At 36.5% G+C, this 23,453-nt stretch overlaps 1 long non-coding RNA gene across 1 annotated transcript; it reads left to right on the forward strand.

Moving 5' to 3' along the window:
• The first annotated feature begins 6,631 nt into the window (after nt 1–6,631).
• On the forward strand, nt 6,632–13,198 carry LOC144971993 (uncharacterized). The gene is made up of 4 exons (XR_013645221.1): nt 6,632–6,715; nt 8,125–8,198; nt 9,309–9,362; nt 12,927–13,198. It is a non-coding gene; the product is annotated as an uncharacterized LOC144971993 (long non-coding RNA).
• Nucleotides 13,199–23,453: the final 10,255 nt, after the last annotated feature.

The raw sequence follows: 23,453 nt of genomic DNA on the forward strand, positions 1-23,453 counted from the left end.
TTGGAATCTGGACTTTTATTTGAATGTCTTGATGTTGTGCATTCAATTATCATCACCGGACCCTGAACTCTTTCGTCATTATTAACATCTACAACACGACGCAAAGGATAATACTACCATCTATGAAAAACACCACTATGCGATCATAAGCCATTACATATGTGTGCAACTACGCCACAGTACGGTTTTCTGCCGTTTTTTAGCTCTTTTGACATTCATATGTTAGACATTTGAGACGATTTTTGTCTCATATGCGTGGGTCATACATTAGTTAGTTTTTCTCTCTGATGTAGATCTATGCTGCTTCGCTCATACTATTTGAGTTTGGAGCAGGCATAGGTAAAGTTTGTCAATGCCAGGGAACCCTCTTGTGAGGTTCCGGACATAGCTTATATGTCCAGGATTGATTATCCTTTTTCACTGTCATTACGTCTCTAATGACCTACGGGACTCTAGGTGCTTAATCTTTTGTCCTGGCCCGGGGGTAGTGTGCACTAAGTCACCTGTCACCGGCACGGTTTTCTGCCGTTATACGTTAGACAACCCAGACATTAGATGTCCGAGGCTCTGTCTAGGCCTCATCAGCCAGATTGTTTGTATCAAGCAATCTTTATGTATGACCCACATCATTTCCAGACTCTGGCTGCCTAAGCCTTTGGCCCTGGACCGGAGATAGTATTGACAAAGCATGTCATCTATCAACGGTACGGTTTTCTGCCGTATTTTAGCTCTTTTGGCATTCATATTTTAGACATTTGAGACGGTTTTGTGTCTCAAATGTTTGGGTCATACAATAGTTATTTTTATTTATTTATTTTGATGTAGATTTATGGTGCTTCGCTCGTCCTATTTGTGTTTAGGGGCAGGCATAGGAATAATTTGTCAATGACATGAAACCTCTTTGTGGGGTTCCGGACATAGCTTATATTATGTCCAGGATCGATCATCCTTTCTTACTGTCGTAATTATTCTAACGAACTACATAAGTTTAATCTTTGGGCCTGGAGCATACAGGTGAGAGAACATTTATTTCAATTTTTCATCATGTGAGATAGCACATATTATAATTGTTGGATATTTACTCACTGCATAGGGATTTTTGGGTTTGGATAGGGATACCTATGAGATTTCCACTCGTGTTTTTGGCGTTTGGAGTAGTCATTGGTACAAATAGCAATGCTAAGGAACCCTCTTGTGAGGTTCCGAACATACCTTATATTATGTCCAGGATTGATCATCCTTTTTCACTGTCATTACGACTCTAATGACCTACGGGACTCTAGGTGCTTAATCTTTTGTCCTGGCCCGGGGGTAGTGTGCACTAAGTCACCTGTCACCGGCACGGTTTTCTGCCGTTATACGTTAGACAACCCAGACATTAGATGTCTGAAGCTCTGTCTAGGCCTCATCAGCCAGATTGTTTGTATCAAGCAATCTTTATGTATGACCCACATCATTTCCAGACTCTGGCTGCCTAAGCCTTTGGCCCTGGACCGGAGATAGTATTGACTAAGCAAGTCATCTATCAATGGTACGGTTTTCTGCCGTTTTTTAGCTCTTTTGGCATTCATATTTTAGACATTTGAGACGGTTTTGTGTCTCAAATGCTTGGGTCATACTATAGTTATATTTTATTTTTATTTTTCAGGTAGATCTATGCTGCTTCGCTCGTGGTATTTGCGTTTGGAGCAGGCATAGGTAAAGTTTGTCAATGCCAGGGAACCCTCTTGTGAGGTTCCGGACATAGCTTATATGTCCAGGATTGATCATCCTTTTTTACTGTCATTACGTCTCTAATGACCTACGGGACTCTAGGTGCTTAATCTGTTGTCCTGGCCCGGGGGTAGTGTGCACTAAGTCACCTGTCACCGGCACGGTTTTCTGCCGTTATACTTTAGACTACTCTGACCATAGATGTCAGGTGCTTTGTCTAGGCCTCATCAGCCAGATTGTTGTATCAAACGATCTATTTACGTCTGATTTTTATTCGGTCGGGGCTTTGACTGTTAGTCGGCCTCGGTTCCGGACCAGGGATAGTATGGGACGGGGCTTTGACTGTTTGTCAGCCTCGGTTCCGGACCAGGGATAGTATGGGACGGGGCTTTGACTGTTAGTCAGCCTCGGTTCCGGACCAGGGATAGTATGGGACGGGGCTTTGACTGTTTGTCAGCCTCGGTTGCGGACCAGGGATAGTATGGGACGGGGATTTGACTGTTAGTCAGCCTCAGTTCCGGAACAGGGATAGTAGTATGGGACGGGGCTTTGACTATTAGTCAGCCTCTGTTCCGGACCAGGGATAGTATGCACTTAGTCAACTATCACTGTTTGCCTGATTTTTAGACTTTGTAAGGTGGGCAGTTATTTGCTAGGGTCAAAGTGCCTTGATGACCCTGATAACTTTTGGGTTTTTTGTGAATGGCTTCCTCAGCTTTGCCCGGGGCTAGGGATAGTATGCGCTTAGTCATATATCTCTGCTGGATTACCTAACTTTGCATACTGGGTGTCAGGGATATCTGTTGTGTAGGGGTGGTTTACCTCTTGATTTTGGATTATACATATCCTTAATAGACCTGGTTGGATATTTTGTTCACATCTTTTTAAACTAGATATTTTATAGACATCTCCTTACATATGGCGTTAGACAGGCGCTCTTTAATAAGAGCCGTGGTGTATTCACTCAGAGTGGCATTACTTAACACTCTGTATTGGTTGATTTGACAACATTTTATGTTACTTGGACCATTAACCTAAGTGGTTTAACATTTTCATACTTAGTAGGGAGTCCTTCGATCAGACATTTGCGCTGGATAAAGGGGAGCTGGTTTTCAACAGTTTTGCCATCTCTGGAAAGAATTTCTGATGATATTAGATTCTAGATCTTTATTGATTGGAGACTATGGGTAACGACTTATAGTTGTGTGGCTGATGCACTAACTTTTATACTTAAGTTTTTATCAGTGTTGTTAATATACAATGACCTACAGTATATTTTCCCTTGTTTCGATTGAAATTGTTTGGGATTTTTAGCAACTATTTTGTGTATAATTTTTTAATGCATACATACAACATGGGTCTTGATTCCCGTTTATATGCAAAAGACGCATCGACCCACGATTTGCGGCAGTCTTAGTTTCCAGCATAATAATAATAATAATAAATGGCATTTGTATAGCGCTTTACCCCGTTGTCACAGGCTCTAAGCGCTTTACAGTGATATAAAACAAAACATATTACAGTGAGACAAGTGTGAAGGTAACGTGATACGAATTCAATTTAACAACAACAAAATATGAAAATAATATTGCAACATTATGACGTAAAAAGATAAAACTTTAAGCGAGATTTGAACGTTGTCAACGAATCCGAGCATCTCACGTGTGACGGGAGAGAGTTCCAAAAATGGGGGGGCCGAAAATTGAAAAGACTGTTCACCTATTTTACGCAATGGCTTAGGTTTGACAAGGATTGATTGGTCATTGCTTGACCTCAAGTTTCTATTGGGGACATATATGTTTAGAAGGTCTTTAATATAGGAGGGACTGTTCGTGCTTAGGGATTTGTAAACAACAGTACAAATCTTATAGGCAACTCTTTTTTCAACAGGAAGCCAATGTAACTCACGGAGAAGAAGAGTTGCTGACGGGTATTTTTTGTTATTGCGTACAATGAGCCTGGCTGCGTTATTTTGAGCAACCTGAAGTTTGCTAATTTTGTCTTTAGTTAAATTCGCCCAAAGGGAGTTACAATAGTCCAATTTAGATAAAACCAAGGAATTAATTAAAAGTTCTGTTATATGCTTCGGTATTAAATTACGAATAGTGTAATATACACATGACGTGACACGGATATCGGTATATTTAGTTCATTTTATTATTTAAGTGGGCCGGAGCAGAATTGTTCCATGGAGGTCTTTGTATATTGGGTTACAAAGCTGCACCAGGGGGAAACTGGTGACGATGAGGATTAGGGACGTGTGAGGAATGATGATGAGATGATGATGAGGATGATGATAATAGCGTTGGTGATGGTGAAGAGGATGAGGAGGATGAGGCTGTCTGAGTCACATCTTATTGACAAGGAGTGAAGACAGATGGATGTTTATGAAGGTGAAAGGAGAAACTAATGTAGTATCTTAAACATTTTAATTGGTGAACAGGTCCGATTAGGCAATTGTCTTTCGGCTTGGGCAGGCATGCCTGTTATGACTGATGGGACTGGTCGGTTTGTCAGAACTTCAGGTTTCGAGCGTGTCCGATGTTGGTTTCTGGTGTGAACGCTGGTAGGAGTTAATCTCTTATTCTGTAATGTGAGTCACTTACTTTAGCCTAGTATGGGGATGATTCTTCCTGGTTTGAGTTCCAGTTGGTGACATTCACGAAGATTTTCTTTGTACTTGTTCGATTGTATTTAGGTGGGCTTTGTTGATTCGGGCTTGATTGATGCATATTCTAGTATTTATGCCTAATCAAGGCAGGATTAGCGGGTGTTTTAACTCACTCAATCCTAGAATTTTTTGCTACTTTTCAAAATTGGATATATTAAATATGAGCATATACATAGACATTTTTGTTCAACCACCATTAACATGTAAAACTAAAAACATTAGCTTTGATACTACGCCTATAATTTGTCGCATAAAATACGTAATAAATAGGCATGGGGCAAAAGTAACCCTGTTAAACTACGGATATAGTCAGTTTTAGGGTTGAGCGAGTTAATGGCCTTAGGGATGGATCCAGAGGCCTTATGAGTTATAAACTGTCGCCTCTATGTTATGGAGGTTCTGATCCCAGCCCGAGGACTTGCTTGTTGTCTACGTGCCATCATCGCTGCTACGTGCTAATGTTTGACTTATATTATTAGCTTGTGGTGTTACTGGAATGATTATTATAGTCCGACTCCCATGTAATTTTGACGTCATTTAAGACAATTGCGTCGACTGGTGTTTTGTTGTTAGGAGTGGCCAGGGAACATAAATACTACCCTGTTGGTTGAACTGTTGTATAAAATCAACGATTTGTTCACTTTTGGTGGTATGAGTATGACCATGGCCTTCACTTTTGACTGAAATATTTGGTAGAGTCAGGCTATTTTACGGAAGCTACAGTTCAGGTGTTTCTGTAGGGTGCATGCATGTGTAACTCGGGATATCAATTACTCTCTTCGTACAAAAGACCTTACCCTATTGTCACGCAGGGTGGTATGCATTAAGTATAATGGATTCGTTGATTTGGACTAATAATGTAGCGGATATTTCATTATATTTTACGATTCATTTAGTTAGTCTTGAAGCGATAATATTTTGTGGCTTTTCATCGTTTTACATCGCGTGCTACTATATGACTTTGAAGTCTCATATGAATTCACAATTCGACCAATTGTGTTGTAGAATGGATAGATAAACGATACTTACCAAAGTTGAAGTTTGTCTGTTATTCTACAACACTGGTCGATTGTGAATTCATTTGCCCTCCCTTACCATAATTATCATAATATACCCTCCCCTCTAGTTCTGGTGATAGATTTATATTATCTTCATACAATCCATGAGCAGTTTATGTTAGAGTTGGGTAGTATCTGGGCTCATATAGTAGCCCGCTCAAAATTTAAAGTGTGATCGGTAAATGGATGGTTCATCACTCAAATGAATTCACAATCGACCAGTGTTGTAGAATAACAGACAAACTTCAACTTTGGTAAGTATCGTTTATCTATCCATTCATATATTTTTTGACCAATTATGATCTTCATGCTGGGAGGTAGAATTCTGAAAGGATTGGATTATAGTCTTGAGAACCTCATTGTTGCTGCAATTGAGCTTGTGCGGTGTGACTTTATGTAATTATACCTTCCTCTTACTTTCACAATGGTTAGTTTCCATCGATTTCAGGATTGTACCCATTTTTATGAAATCTCCCCCATTTTGAGGTCCCATTGTACACATTCTCATCAGATGGGGTTGGCAGCTCTGCATATGGGGGGGGGGGGGTGAAGTGGCTGAGTGGTTAAGGCATTGCAATGTAACCCGCTTCAGGCACTTTCGATTTTTTATCCATGAGCAACCCCCAATTAGCTCACATGGACAAAATGGGTGATTCTTGTTGTCATCAAATATCCTGTTTGGTGTATTATCTATATCTCTTTGTGGAATGCCTCGGCGACGATATCTTATGATGTCGTGGTGGAAGGGCATTATATATATATATATATATATATATATATATATATATATATATATATATATATATATATATATATATATATACAGGAATTGTAGAATGGACAAATCTAATTTATGACTTTTGTTAGACTCCGATCTCACCATTTTCTGATCCATTGTTTGGAATCCACAAACAAAGAGTTTTACAAACTGAAATCACAGATTCCAGTATTCCACTTTAGATTGTCATCAACATTAACCAACATTTGGTATTTACAGAAGTGACAATTTTTCTCCTGATAATTCGTTTTCAAGAGTTTGATTTTATTTTTTTCATTGGCGAGGTCAAAAAATTATTAGTTACTATTATCATTAAGTGCAAGGCTGCATATCTTTCAAAACATAATTTCTTTGCTCATTATCTGTTTACAAATTCAAAACATAATCAAGAAATACATCTTTTATTTTTAATTCACTAAAGGACAGCTTGAAGATACAGGATTGCATCGTGTATTCATCAAAAGATTGTATTCGTAATGGAGATCCAATCTTGAGGTAGGTATTCCATTTAGTTCTCTCTCTCTTCTCTCTCTCTCTCTTCTCTCTCTCTCTTCCCTCTTCTCCTCCTCTCTCTCTCTCTCTCTCTCTCTCTCTCTCTCTCTCTCCCTCTCTCTCTCTCTCTAACCTTCTGTATCTCTCTCTCTCTCTCTCTATCTCTTTTTCTTCTGTCCTCTCTATCTCATTTCTGTCTGTCTTTCTGTGGCTTAGTACTAGTGAAGCGTTGTATGGCAAAGGATGTTTTGATAATTCGATAATTATTCTTGTTAACATAACTAATTAAATAGATAAGATGATAAATGATAAAGATTAAATAAGAGACAAACAGCTGTAAACTGTAATATGGGATCAATATTAAATAGTGATAAAACAAAAGTCCGTATATGAAACTCATTGAATTCATTGTTTGGAAAGCACTGACAGAGTGCTTCAACTTAAGTTCAAAGAAAAGTGCCGAGCGGTAAGGCATTGCAACTGTGTATCGCATTCACACTTTCGATATTCCCTTGAGCAAGATTAAACACCAATTGCTCACACTGAAACATGGATGATTCCTGTTGACATCAGACATCCTGTTTGTGTATATCTATATTCTCGTGAATGCTAAGCGACAATTCTTATGATGCTGTGTGAAAGGCATTATTTATATATATATATTATTTATATATATAGTGGATCTATTAAAGAAGCTGACTGCATAGCATGATAGCCAATAAAAAGAAGAAGATGGCGTTGGCTGGTTCATGTGCCAGAATGGAAAGGTCACTTCCAGACAGCCTTGTACGGACACCGATGGAGAGAGAAACGGAAGACCCAAGAAACCTGGCGAAGGACATGGAGAAGAATAAAGGAAGCAGCCTGTCCTGATACAGCCACCGCTAAAGCAGCCGATCGCAAAAATGGAGATTCTGGTGGATGCCCTATGTGCCTCAAGGCCGAAAGGGATTAAGTAAGTAGTATATATATATATATATATATATATATATATATATATATATATATATATATATATATATATATATATATATATACGGGAATTGTAGAATGGACAAATCTAATTTATGACTTGTTAGACTCCGATCTCACCATTTTCTGATCCATTGTTTGGAATCCACAAACAAAGAGTTTTATAAACTGAAATCATAGATTCCAGTATTCCACCTTAGATTGCCTTCAGCATGAACCAACATTAGGTATTTACAGAAGTGACAATTTTTCTCCTGATATTTCATTTTCAAGAGTTTGATTGCTAAAAAAATTGGCATGGTCAAAAAAATATTAGTTACTATTATCATTAGGTGCAAGACTGCATATTTTTCAAAACATAAGTTCTTTGCTCATTTATCTGTTTACAAATTCAAAACATAAACAAGAAATAGATCTTTTTTATTTTTAATTCACTAAAGGGCGACATGAAGATACAGGATTGCATCGTGTATTCTTCAAAAGATTGTATTCATAATGGAGATCCAATCTTGAGGTAGGTATTCCATTTAGTTCTTCCTCTCTTTCTCTTCTTATTCTCTCTCTCTCTCTCTCTCTCTCTCTCTCTCTCTCTCTCTTTCTCTCTTTCTCTCTCTTTCTCTCTCTCTCCCTCTCCCTCTCTCTCTCTCTCTCTCTTCCCTCTCTCTCTTTCTCTCTCTTTCTATTTCTCTCTCTCTCAAACCTTCTGTATCTCTCTCTGTCTCTCTCTATCTCTTTTTCTGTCTGTCTCTCTCTATCTCATTTTCTGTCTGTCTTTCTGTTGGCTTTGTTAACTGGTGAAGGCGTTGTATGGAAAGGATGTTTTGATAATTCGATAATTATTCTTGTTAAACATCAACTAATTAAATAGATAAGGAATGATAAATGAAAAAGATTTAAATATGAGGACACAAACAGTTGTAAACTGTAAAATAAGGGTGATCAATAATTAAATAGTGAAAAAAAACAAAAGTCCCGTGATATGAAACTCATTGAATTCATTGTTTGGAAACCACTGACAAGAGTGCTTCAACTTCAACTTCAAAGATAATGCATAGACTAAAATATATTTCAATTGCTCAAGGTATTGAATATCAATCAAAACTTACAGCAATAATGATTACAATTTTGAGTTTAATACAAGTTGTGTGCAGGGCTTCTGACTGACAAGTTTCTAAAGATAGAGCGCAGCCAGTATTCGAACTCGGGACCTTTGGGGTACAAAACAAAAACTGTACCACTGAGCGACACTGACAAACTGAAACAGTGATAAAATATTTTCTCATCATTTTGCTAACAACCACAACGTAAAATTGCTTATAGTTATAGTAGTAGAATTCTTTTTTTACTAATGTTATATAATGAAATAATCAGGAGTTTGGTTTGATGTTGATAAAAGTATAAACTGCACGATTAATAGCCTTGTGCTATGTCTTCATTTAGAAGTTAGCTTTTGAGGCTCAACTGGGGAACAAACTTGTCACATTGTTTTAGTAGTTGACCAGTTGAGCTATCGGGATGAATGTAAAGATGATCTGAACGTTAGTCGTGAGACTGCATTTCTTTCAAACACTACTTTTTCGATCACAACATAAACAAGAATAATGATTTTTATTATTTTCTCAAGGATGGACAGGATTGGATTGTGTATTGTTCATAGGACTGGAGCCTTCTCCTCGAGGTGGGAATTTCTGTTGGTCTTCTCTCTCTCTCTCTCTCTCTCTCTCTCTCTCTCTCTCTCTCTCTCTCTCTCTCTCTCTCTCTCTCTCTCTCTCTCTCTTTCTCTCTCTCTCTCTCTCTTCTCTCTCTCTCTCTCTCTCTCTCTCTCCTCTCTCTCCTCTCTCTCTCCCTCTCTCTCTCTCTCTCTCTCCTCTCTCTCTCTCTCTCTCTCTCTCTCTCTCTCTCTCTCTCTCTCTCTCTCTCTCCCTCACCCTCTTCCTCTCTATCTCTATCTCTCTCTCCCTCTTTCTCTCTCTCTCTCTGCGGGTGATTGGATGGGAGCATCACCCTTGAATCACTATCGGATCGTACACCCATGCGAACATCATAGGTATATGATTCAAGGGATCATCACCCTTGAATCATATACCTATGATGTTCGCATGGGTGTACGATCCGATAGTGATGTCGTTTCTTCTTCTCTTTACTGCCTATCCTGCTTCTTTGGTTTGTGATTGTATTTTTGACAGGGGATATTTTTTTTTCTGTAAATCTTCTGCCTGTTTGTTCTTAGTTATTTATAGTTTAGCTTATATCTTTAGGTTATGATTTTGATTTACATTTGTACTATTTTTGTTAGATTGCTTGTTTTTTTGTTTCAGCGGTCTCTCATATAACCTCATTTGTGTTGGAAGAGACCTAAAGCAATAAACAAACAAACAAATCACCCTTGAATCATATACCTATGATGTTCGCATGGGTGTACGATCCGATAGTGATGTCGTTTCTTCTTCTCTTTACTAGCCTATCCTGCTTCTTTCGTTTGTGATTGTATTTTTGACAGGGGATATTTTTTTTCTGTAAATCTTCTGCCTGTTTGTTCGTGGTTATTTATAATGTAGCTTATGATATCTTTAGGTTATGATTTTGATTTACATTTGTACTATTTTTGTTAGATTGCTTTTTTTTTTGTTTCAGCGGTCTCTCATATAACCTCAATTGTGTTGGAAGAGACCTAAAGCAACAAACAAACAAAAAATCTCTCTCTCTCTCTCTCTCTCTCTCTCTCTCTCCTCTCTCTCTCTCTCTCTCTCTCTCTCTCTCCTCTCTCTCTCTCTCTCTCCTCTCTCTCCCTCTCCTGTGTGTTCCTCTTAGTGGGGACCTGTGCTTGTGTCAGGATGAGACATTTCGGTGATCTCAAACTAAATACATTGATAGTGTGCTCTACATCTACATCTGTTCGTGGGCACTTTGATTGTAATTCTAGAAATGTTTACTATCCCACTTTCTTATTACGGCATGCGCCGTAAAACCCTTAAAAACAAACATACTACCACTACTACAAGCATCACCAGCATTACTACTACTACTACTACTAGTGCTACGACTACTACTACTACTACTACTACTACTACTACTACTACTACTACTACTACTACTACTACTACTGCTGATACTACTACTACTTCTACTACTACTACTACTACTACTACTACTACTACTACTACTACTACTACTACTACTACTAATAATAATAATAATACTTCTATTTCTACTTCTACTTCTACTACTACTTCTAGCACAACTAATACTACTACCACTACCACCACCGACCACCACCACATCATCATCATCACTACTACTACTACAATCATCACCACCACTCATCACTGCTACTGCAAACGCCACCACGACATCATCATCATCAATACCAGCTATCATCACCACATCAACACTACTGCCACTACCACTACAACCACCATGACATCATCACCACAATTACTACTAAAACCACCATTATACATCATTACCACCGCTGCAACAACCACCACCACCACATTATGATTAATAAAACTTTGATTACAACCACCACATCATCATCACTACCGTCGTTACTACAATTACCTCCACCAGATCATCATCCTACAACTTTTACAACAATCACATCCACCACATCATCATTACTAATACCACCAGTACAACCACCACCATATCATCACCACACCACTACCACTGCATATCACCACAACTACAACCACTACTACCACCACATCATCATTACTAATACCACCAGTACAACCACCACCATATCATCAGCATACCACTACCACTGCATATCACCACAACTACAACCACTACTACCACCACATTATCATCACAACCACAACCACCACATCATCATCACTAAAACCACAACTATCACATCATCAATACCAGTACGACTACAGCCATCACCGCCACATCAACACTTCTACCACTACAACTACAACCACCACTGCCACTCATCATCCTCTCTACAACCACCACCACCACCACCACATCATCATCACTACTGCTACAGCCACCACCATCAACACCACTACCACTGCTATTACTACAACCACTGCCTCCACATCATTATCACTACTTCCAATACAACTACAGTCACAAGCACATCATCATCATACCACTACTACTACTACAACTGCAGTCAACTCCACCTCATCATCACTACAACTACTACTACATGCACCAACACATCATCTTCACTACAAATACAACCACTGCTACCACATCATCATCACTACAACTACTACTACTACTACTACTACTACTACTACTACTACTACTAGTACTACTAGTACGACTACTACTAGTACGACTACTACTTCTACTATTACTCCTACTACTACTACTACTACTACTACTACTACTACTACTACTAGTACTACTAGTACGACTACTACTAGTACGACTACTACTACTACTACTACTACTACTACTACTACTACTACTACTGCTACTACTACTACTACTACTACTACTACTAGTACTACTACTAACTACTACATATACTATTACTACTACTACTACTACTACTACTACTACTATACTACTACTACTACTACTACTACTACTACTAGTACGACTACTACTAGTACGACTACTACTACTACTACTAACTACTACTGCTACTACTACTACTACTACTACTACTACTACTAGTACTACTACTACTACTACTACTACTACTACTACTACTACTACTACTACTACTACTACTACTACGACGACGACGACGACGACAACTACAGGAGGTAAATGTTTTCATCGAGGCAGTAATTTCAAATAATAGCGTGCAATATGTGTTTTGATCATCTTTTTTGTGCACCATGAATGATATCAATCAATGTCATATTGTAGGTGTTAAATAGGCCTCTCACAAAATAGTATGTATATAATACTAAGACTAGGCCTCTCACAAACGATTATGTTTATTATACTAAGAACAGGCCTTTTATAGAATATTATGTATATATACTGAGACTAGGCCTCTCACAAAATATGTATATACTAAGACTAGGCCTCTCACAAAATATGTATATACTAAGACCTGGACTCTCACAAAATAGTATGTATAACCTAAGACAAGTTCTCTCGCAAAATAGTTTGTATATACTAAGACTACAACGACTTAGTTGAAGCAAACCTTGAAAATCTTGAAAGATAGAAAGCACCAGGATTAGACTAGAATCAACAAAAGTTGAACTAGGTGTGAAGAACTGATTTTTTCCTGCATTTTATAATCTGTTACTTTTTGTTACAGATATTTGACGTCATCAAGCTCCAGGAATCGAGATTGGCCATATGTGGGCGGTAGGGGCGGTGGCCAGCAGGGATGATGAGGTCATGGAGGATGATTGTGGTATTCAGCGGAGTAATGGGATGGGTTATATTGGAGGGCCCCAGGGATTGTAATGGCAGTGATCAAGATGTTGGAGGAGTTGTTGGTGGCGAGGTGATGATGGGGATGTAGATGATGGAGCAACAATAGTGACATTGTTGGTGAAGGTGGCATTGTTGGGTGACGGGATGATGGAAATCATGATGGGAGGGTTGTGGTGGTGAAGGGATGATGATGGGAAGTGATGATGATGGCAATGGTTGTGAAGGGAGGTAATGGTGGAGGAAGTGATGATGGTGGTATTGGTGGGGTTGTAGTGATTGTGATGTAGAGATGTAGGAAGGTGGTGGTGGATGGAAGTTGTGAGGAGGATGAGGATGCTGGAGGTAGATTCAGTGATAAAGTGAAGGTGGTGGTGTGGTTCTGGACTTGGGTTTGAGTTGATTCCAACTGGTTAGGGCCGGGTGAGTTACATTCGTGTTCTTTGTTGACAAGATGATTGTGGTTGGCATTCGCATGGATTTGAAATACAGATAAGTGTGCTTCTACCGGTGGGGTTGTATTTGTTTGTGTTTCATGTCCATACCCAAGTGCAGTAGGCGGATTGGAGGCCTACAGGAAGCCCGAATGTGTTTGGGCAGAATGTTGATTTACAATTGTCTTGAAGACGGGGATAGGGATGTGATTTGTTTGACTCTCTCTGGATGGGTCACCTTGACCCTGGGTTTGGAACTGTGCCATTGACTGGATCTTTATTGTTGAACCTGCTTCTATCATTTTCGCCAAGCCATGGCTTTCACTTATTACCACTAACCTCACGTCATGGTCTCTTCTATCACAACCCCTATGACTCTACCATTACTTCCCATCATCCCTTCCAAAACTATCACCTCCCAACCATTGCCATCAGAATCGCCTCCCATCATCATCATCTTCACCACCATAGCCCTGCCGGAGTGATTTCCATCATCACGTCACCTGCCTTGCCATTTTCACCATCATTGTCACTGCTGCTGCTTCCATCATCTACATCCCTGCCATCACTTTTATATCAACAATACTTTCTTCATCTTGAGCTCTGCTGGTGCAATCTCTGCCGATCTGACCCTGAAAATTACTCTTAGAACGCCATGATCATTTGAAGTGGCTTTATCGTCCCTGCCACCTTGCAAGGCAAGCAAGACAAGCAAGACAAGCAAGTCAAGCCATCAATGGTGACTCTTATCACCATTGCCACTTTCACCATCAATGGTGACTCTCATCACCATTGCCTCTTTCACTATCAATGGTGACTCTTATCACCATTGCCTCTTTCACCATCAATGGTGACTCTTATCACCATTGCTTCTTTCACTCTCAATAGTGACTCTTATCACCATTGCCTCTTTCACCATCAATGGTGACTCCTATCACCATTACCTCTTTCACCATCAATGGTGACTCTTATCACCATTGCCTCTTTCACCATCAATGGTGACTCTTATCACCATTGCTCCTTTCATCGCGCCCTTTCCAATTTTTGTCAAGCCTATATTATACACTCAAGCACTTAAAGAAATTCATTCACCGTTGATAAGATTTAAATGGCCAATTTTTAACTTCAGATATGGTAACTTTCAGTTGTTTTTGTCGTATTTTTTCAAGTTGCAATGTTGTGTCATTTTTCTTTAATCTTAATTTTTCGTTCACAATATTTCATCAACTCACAACATGTCATATGGGAATATCTATTACAATTACCTTGAAGTTGGATAGAAATATAATTTTCTAAAGAAAAGTCATCTCATCATAATTAAAAGAAATTTTTTTCCTGTCTCAGAATTTTCAATGGCCATTTTAATGTTAATGACTCACGTACTGTATAAAATAGCTTTCATTTTGTATAAAGTTTTGATAAATGTACTTTCATTGCATCCACCATTCACTTTACCTTATTTTAATCTCTTATTCATGTATCATTCATTGCCTATAAGTTTTATTGTCTAATATTTTAAAGTCATATCAATGTCTGGTTTTATTGGAATGTAATTTCAAACTCATTTAATACTTTAACATCATTTATGCAAATATAACAGTAGCTTTTTAAAAACAGAATAATTCATTTATTTAATATTGATTAGCTTGAGTATATTTTTTTCTGTACATGTAATTGCTTACTACTTAAAGAAGTGATTTGTTTCTAGAAACCTCTCTATTTAAACATTACATAGATCACTTGACATATCATTCTATAGATATATACCCTTTTAATTTTTTAATTGCGCGATGCTTATACACTTTTGATTTATTAGCAATGATACAAAAGTAATAATAGTTTTTCTTAAAAGAAAGGTAAGAGTGATGCACTTATTACAAAATATTAATAGTACGTTAAGTTTTATAAAACATGGTTTTAATTTATTTCATATTCATCTTTATTCAAATTATAAATTTCTCAGTAAGCCTTAGTAATTTGATATTTTAATATTTAGTTAGATTGCACATGTTGAGAAAATATGTTACATTTTGTTAAAAAAAAACAAGTTCAAGAATGCTTTTGTTATCATTATATACAGAAACTGAAATTCAGGTATTTCGTATTTTTTTGTTGGCATTTCCTTACATTAATAGAAAATTCACTTTTTTTGAAAATGTTTATTCTATTTCTTTTATAAATTTAGTGTCAATTTAATGTTTTATGTTTGAATATGTTTTACAATTATCTTGTGGTTGGATAGGCTTTGTCATACATATAGTCAAATCCCCTTTGTCTTACTTTCTCTTGGGTACTTTAATTGTAATTCTAGAACTTTTTACTATCCCATTTTCTTCCTTTTTACTGGCGCTGATATAACCTAAATGTGTTGCAAGCGCGTAAAACCCTTAAAAACAAACAAAACAAACAACGTTGCGCTATAATAATAATGCATCTACCATTCATTTCTCCTATCATTATACAGTTTAATATCTTATTCACACAAAATTACATCACAATATCATCATGTTCTTGTACATGTTCTATTATCTCGTGCTTTATAATCATATCATATATGTTGAGTTTCAATGGAATGTAATTTTGAATTTGTTTTATACTTTATGGCAGTTGTGCAAATATGACATAAGCGATTCACAAAAGGAATAGATACTTCATTTATTTAATATTGAAATATTTTTATATAATGTTAATACTTAATGCTTAGAGAAGAAATTATTGTTAATATAAAAATTATATTCTTTTATTACTAAATAAACATCAGAGAGAGAGAGAGAGAGAGAGAGAGAGAGAGAGAGAGAGAGAGAGAGAGAATGTATATTCACACTTTTCACGCCAAAACAATATTAGCTATATGACAAGTGGGGTCTAGAATTTAGCTTGAATAAGTTAAGGATTATAAACAAAAAGATCCATTGTTTTCGAATATATGATGTCCTGGCCAAGTAGTCATTATATAAATAAGCAAGTATTTTGTTGTTTTTATTTGAATTCAACATGTAGTTTACCTTCCTTTTATCTTCAAATAATGAACATCTCAGTCGCCCAATCATTAATTGGTAAAGTAGAGTAGTTTAGAAGTAACATATATTGCCAGTTGGACTGTGCGTTTATTTGCTCCTTGCCAAGGAAGAAATATATCATTTTTGTAAAGAAATGGGCCAAAAGTATTTTTATCTTTTTTACTTGTATAAATATATAATACGATGTTGAATTAAGCAAAGTCATACATGGAATTTAAACAAAATGAAATTCATTGTAATTGGATATGGCATTTTATTTGGCATCTTTTAAAGATATCACCATCATGTTCTAATGATTTGTAATAACCATTAAATGTTTATTGCTCGCATAAATTATAAGATGCTACCACTTTCTAACATAGATTTTTAAATCGTGATATTTGATGACATTGTATATAGTTTTGATGAGTGTTTATAATAATGTATTTATGACATACATATGTAATCTCATTGTATATAGAAAATCCACATATATTTGTGGGGCTGTATTTTATATTGTCTTTTTACAATTGATCCAATTTTATTTCCATACTGTCTGGTGACCTGCCACTCAAAACTTTCATAATTCTCAATTATATAGGCTCAGACCACTCAGAGAAAATGTTTAATTTTTGAATCACATTCTTAGCTTGTTAAATTTGATATTGTCACACGATTTTGTGTGACTAATTCTAAAGTTAAGATATTTTTATGGCTGAAGTGGTGAGAGTGAAACAGCGTGTTGTAAAAATAATTAATGCAGTTGTGAAATGATAAACACTTCTGCTAAAAGGAATACAGTTTTGTCCTTTCCAACAGTTTGAAATTAGGATGTATTATAGAAGAAACCATTTTTTTGTGGTTTGATTAATTGGAGATCATCATCATCATATCGTGTCGCGCCAGTGGTGGATCCATTGGATGGCTTCAGGGGTGCAGCCTCTCAGGTCCATATCACTGATATGTGGTCCAAGTTCACACTCGTGAAGGATGTGGTCCATGTTTTGAGCCGTGTGTCCACATTGACATCAGCAGTCTGAAGAAAGTCCTCAATTTGTAAGGTTGTTTTGGTCTTCCCCACTTTAGATTTAGACCTTGCCCGGTTCAGTGTCAACCAATCTTTCCTGAGGAGATTTACTCCGCTTGGCAGTTCTTCTTTGGGTTCCTGGATGGCATCATTTGGGCAGCAGTCCCATTCTTTCCATGAATGCACTCTGTATATGGCTGCATGGTCTGGGTGGATGCCTTCAGTTGTCAGGAAGCTTGTTGTAAAAATAATTAATGCAGTTGTGAAATGATAAACACTTCTGCTAAAAGGAATACAGTTTGGTCCTTTCCATCGTTTTGAAATTATGATGTATTATAGAAGAAACCATATTTTTTTGTGGTTTGGTTAATTGGAGATGACACATTTTCATGTGACTGAATCCAAAGTTAGATATTAAGTGAAAAGAGTGAAAGTTCATATCCTGAAATTACAAATGCAGTAGTAACGTAATGTGCACTTCTGCTAAAGATAAAATGAATTTGTCATTTTCAAAATGTTAAACTTTTTTTCTCCTTTCTTTCACACTTTTCCATACCAGCCAAATTTACCCTAAACTGTTTTGAGGAAAAGGTTCACCAATATGATTTTGCTATCCATTCACCTCATTTTGTATGTTATAATGATGATTGCCTAATTTATAACATGGATATATTACCTTTATAAAATTTCTAAACTTTTTTTTTTTAGTGTTGTATAAATTTTATGACCACTCGTCCCCCTCCTCCTCCCCATCCTCCTCCTCCTCCTCCTTCTTTTTCTTCTTCTTCTTCTTCTTCTTCTTCTTCTTCTTCTTCTTTTTTGTTTTTATTCTTCTTCTTCTTTGTTTTTATTATTCTTTTACATTCTTCCCCATCTCTTCCTCTTCCCATCCTTCTCCACCTCCCCCTCCCTCATCTTATTTTTTTCTTGTCGTTGTTGTTGTTGTTGTTGTTCTTCTTCTTCTTCTTCTTCTTCTTCTTCTTCTTCTTCTTCTTCTTCTTCTTCTTCTTCTTCTTCTTCTTTATTTTTATTCTTCTTTTACATTCTTCCCCATCTCATCCTCTTCCCATCCTTCTCCTCCTCCCCCTCCCTCATCTTCTTCTTCTTCTTCTTCTTCTTCTTCTTCTTCTTCTTCTTCTTCTTCTTCTTCTTCTTCTTCTTCTTCTTCTTCATTTTTCTTTTTCTTATTCTTCTTCTTCTTCTTCATTTTTCTTTTTCTTATTCTTCTTCTTCTTCTTCTTCATCATTTTTATTCTTCTTTTCCCATTTTCCCCCTTCTCTTCCTCTTCCCATGCTTCTCCTCCATCTTCTACTTTATTTTTATTCTTCTTTTTCATTCTTCCCTATCTCTTCCTCGTCCCATTCTTCTCCTCCCATCCCATCTTATTCTTCTTTTTCTTTTTTTCTTGTTCTTCTTCTTCTTCCTCTTCTTCTTCTTCTTCTTCTTCTTCTTCTTCTTCTTCTTCTTCTTCTTCTTCTTCTTCTTCTTCTTCTTCTTCTTCTTCTTCTTCTTCTTCTTCTTCTTCTTCTTCTTCTTCTTCTTCTTCTTCCTCTTCTTCTTTATTCTTCTTCTTCTTTTACATTCTTCCCCATCTCCTCCTCTTCCCATCCTTCTCCTCCTCCCCATCCCTCATCTTTTTCTTCTTCTTCTTCTTCTTCTTCTTCTTCTTCTTCTTCTTCTTCTTCTTCTTCTTCTTCTTCTTTTTCTTCTTCTTCTTCTTCTTCTTCTTCTTAATAACAGTGTTTACGTAGTAGTAATATACATTGCCCGTTGGATTTGGATTTATTAATTGGCAAGACAGAAATATATAAGCCATGCAAAGTAGTGGCCAAAAAGTTTAGACATTAACATTTTGAATATTGCAAATATTGTTCTAGTCATATATTGTATTTTTGAAAATTAAAATTATACTGCAGTTAGATGTGGCATTATGTTAGGCATCTTTTTAAGAAATCACCACTATCAATATTTCGAACATTTCTTTTTCTGTTTTTTGTTATATTTTTTGGCACCATCTAAGTCGTTATTACACATAGAACTTATATATAGAATAACTGCCTCACTCTTACATAAAATTTTAATTCGTGATATGAAAATATGTGTTTATATTTATAGACGTCTAATTGTGTTTGTGACAAATATGTTATCTCATTGATTTTTTTAGAGCTTAACTCCCGCAAACAAAAGAAAGATCTTTCTTTCGCCATAATTTTGTATCACTTGGAATAAATTCAATTATCAGATTATTACATAATAATCAGTCTATATCAAATTCAACATCACTTCCTGAAGTAAAAGTACTCAATTTTAATTTATTCCCTAATTTGAAACGTGAATCGCCTTTGGAATCCAAATTAATTCCCGTTTCTGCAGGTTTTCCTGTATTTTGGTGAGAATAGTTTGCTTGCTATGTGTGGATCATATTACAATGTACTTTTTGCCAATTTGAATATGACTTAGCTACCCACTTATGGCTTGATAAACATAGGTATGGCTTTTTAAATAATAGCAAAATGAGGATTCTTATCCGGATCTTTATTGAATCTGTTGCAAGCGCCGTAAAACCCTTATAATCAAAAAACAATTATTGTGAATCTGAAGCTCTAGCTGAATGCAGCATACGGGACTTGCAGTTGATCGGACTTATAATATGTTATCGTTTGCACTTCGTTTATATAAAAGTTGACCAATTTTAATTTCATAAGCTATATTGAATGTACAATGAGTACTGGAGTGCTGTATTAAAGATTGCGAACTTTGCAACTTATTTGCTTCGTTTATGTTGCATTTTCTTATGATAATGTTTATGGAACTGTTTTAATTTAACAACTTGTTCAATTTTTCATTCTTGAATTCTTTAGGATGGGGAAAGGGGGGGGGGGGGGGAGGAGAATTGTGCTTCTCCAGCTGACTGTTGTGTTCCACGTCCGATCTCATCTTTCCTAATTCTTTATTTTTCCCCGGATGGGGTCTTCTGACCTCCCATGGTGGAAAGAGTGGTCACTCACTGTGTCTTTTATCTCTTATCTCTTTCCCTTTCCATGTTGCTCTCTCATGGTGAACAGGTCACTTGCTGTGTCTTCTATCCCGCTATACATATATGTTTTATGAGTTGCTTTCTGTCCTTGCCTTTGTCTTGGAATGGGTTTACTTGGTTCTGTCCTGATCCTCTCCGGAATCCTTGGCTGAGAGGGAAATAGTCCAAAGTATGCAAGGATTTTCATTGTAAATCCTCTCTTTTTTATGGACTGATCGTTACATTTTTGTGTTGAAAATATCTTTTAAACATTTGAATGAGACTTTTAGGTACATTGATGGAATGCTTTTGGAATTTCTTGGATACTTTAATTTTTTCACTATCCCATTTCTTTCCTTTTTTTTTTTTATTACTGGCGCTGATATAACCTAAATGTTTTGCAAGCGCCATGAAACCCTTTTTCTGGATTGAGATTGCTTGGTGTTTTTTCCCTGGTTATGTCCGAAATATTTAGCTGGGAGGGAGACTATCAAATGTATAGTACCCTTTTAAAGAGATATTTTATTAAGGCACAGGGCTCGATTCCTACTCTGAGCGGCGTATAGTTGAATCCTTAGAAAAGCTCTCTACTCACATTCTCTCACCGTACTCAGGTGTACAATGAGTACATGGCTCTTAACAACGTTGTTTCTGTCCGAAATAATTGTATTAATGCTAACCGGCGTTATATATCCTTCTACTTGTTGCTGTTGGCAAGGGACCCATTATTAAGCCCTTAGAGCGTATAATAATATAGTGGTCAGAAGTAATGTTATTTTGTCGACCCCAGCAATGTCTTGGTGGATTTCGTTCCATGCCATGTATTGATCTTGTGAGTAGCATTATGAGAAGCCTGCTCATGAATGTGAAAAAAACAAAGACAATGCTATTTAGCAAGAGAAAAAACAATGGGAAAATATCAATTGAAATAGATGGAAAGATCATAGAGCAAGTAAAGTCATTCCAATATCTAGGAGCATTATTGACAGAAGATGGAAAATGCGATGCAGAAATCATCAGACGAATTGCATTGGCCAAGAGTAAATTTTCAAAAATGCTTCCCTAATCACATCCCACGACCTATCACTTACCACAAAAACACGTCTGGCAAAATGCTACATTTGGTCAACACTACTTTATGGATGTGAAACATGGTCTCTGACAAAGACTCTAGAAAAGAAACTCAGAGCATTTGAGATGTGGACCTATAGAAGAATTGCAAGGGTATCCTGGAAGAAAAAGAAAACAAATCATTAAGTACTCCAAACTTTAGGAATAACATCAACAACGATCATTTCAACTATTAGAAAGAGGATAACCCGATATTTCGGCCACATCAGAAGGCACGACTCTCTACAGAAGACCATTGCAGAGGGAAAGATAGAAGGCAAGCGTGGTCGAGGACGAAGAAGGACAAGCTGGCTTGGAAATGTCGCAGCGTACGTAGGAAGCCCCATAAATCGATGTGCGAAACTCGCAGATGAGAGAGAGAGAGTTGGCGAACCATGATCTCCAACGTCGTGTCCGACATGAAACATCGGTAAAGGTAAAGGTAAAAGAAGCAAACTAAACTAATGAGCAGACAGAAAGACAATGTGGAAAAACAGGGTAACGTATTATATAATTCCCTTTATTCATCCCCATGGGGAAATTTGTCTTTAGGGTCTATTCCAAGGGAAGATTGGAATAAACCAGGCGTCAGCCGCAGTGCAGCACCTCAAAGTGAGCAAGGGCGAGGTGACTTTTTCAATGCCACACAGCGGTGGGTGATCGAACTCGGTACCTCTCGGGTACGAAGCAAAGACCATACCGCTGAGCTACGCTGCCCCTGTTTGGTGAGAATTTCTCATGACATTCTCTCAATTGGAATATAAACGTTTAAGATTGCGCATAGTTTTGTGTGTTAGCGCGAGTGATCTGGCGGGAATAACTAGTGCGTATTTTTCTTAGTGGGGCTATGTTGTAGTCATGGGTTACGACACTCGCCTCCGGATTGGATGGACCAGGGTTCGAGTCTCACTCGGACTGGCGTATCTTTGAGTCCTTGGAAAAGACTCTAGATTCACATTCTCTCATCGTACCGAGGTCGAGCCTAAATGAGCATCTAACTATACATACATACATACACACACACACACACATATATATATATATATATATATATATATATATATATATATATATATATATATATATATATATATATATATATATATATATAGTGCCAAAATAAAAATAAACTGGAAACATTAGACAAGGCCGATTGTATAGACGAGATAAGGTTCTTTAATCATCAAGTAACGTGAAAGTAACAAAACGGAAGTGCCCAAACTAAATCTATTGTAGTGTTTCTATGCAGTATTACACTACATCTCCCTTTCTTCTTGTTTTAACAGACAAACCGTCATTAAACTAAAATTAATATAGTTCAAAAAGTTCAAAAACGTTTATTTTAGGCAATTGCCAATGTAACTCATACAAGAATATATTTTCATCAACAAATCAAATAAGTAAAATCAATAATAAAGCAAGGCAAACAACGAAAATAATAATGATAATAACAGTAATAATAATAATAATAATAATAATAATAATAATAATAATAATAATAATAATAATAATAATAATAATAATAATAATAATGACAATAATAATAATGATAATAATAATAATAATAATAATAATAATAATAATAATAATAATAATAATAATAATAATAATAATAATAATAATAATAATAATAATAATAATAATAATAATAATAATGACAATAATAATAATAATAATAATAATAATAATAATAATAATAATAATAATAATAATAATAATAATAATAATAATAATAATAATAAAAAATAATTATAATTATAACGGTGGTAATAATTATGTAAAATCATTTAAAGCTTTAATTAATAGTTTAGTTATTTAATA

This window comes from Berghia stephanieae, chromosome 4 (assembly GCF_034508935.2).
Source record: "Berghia stephanieae isolate SIO BIC M18660-M18661 chromosome 4, UCSD_Bste_1.3, whole genome shotgun sequence".
Taxonomy (NCBI): domain Eukaryota; kingdom Metazoa; phylum Mollusca; class Gastropoda; order Nudibranchia; family Aeolidiidae; genus Berghia; species Berghia stephanieae.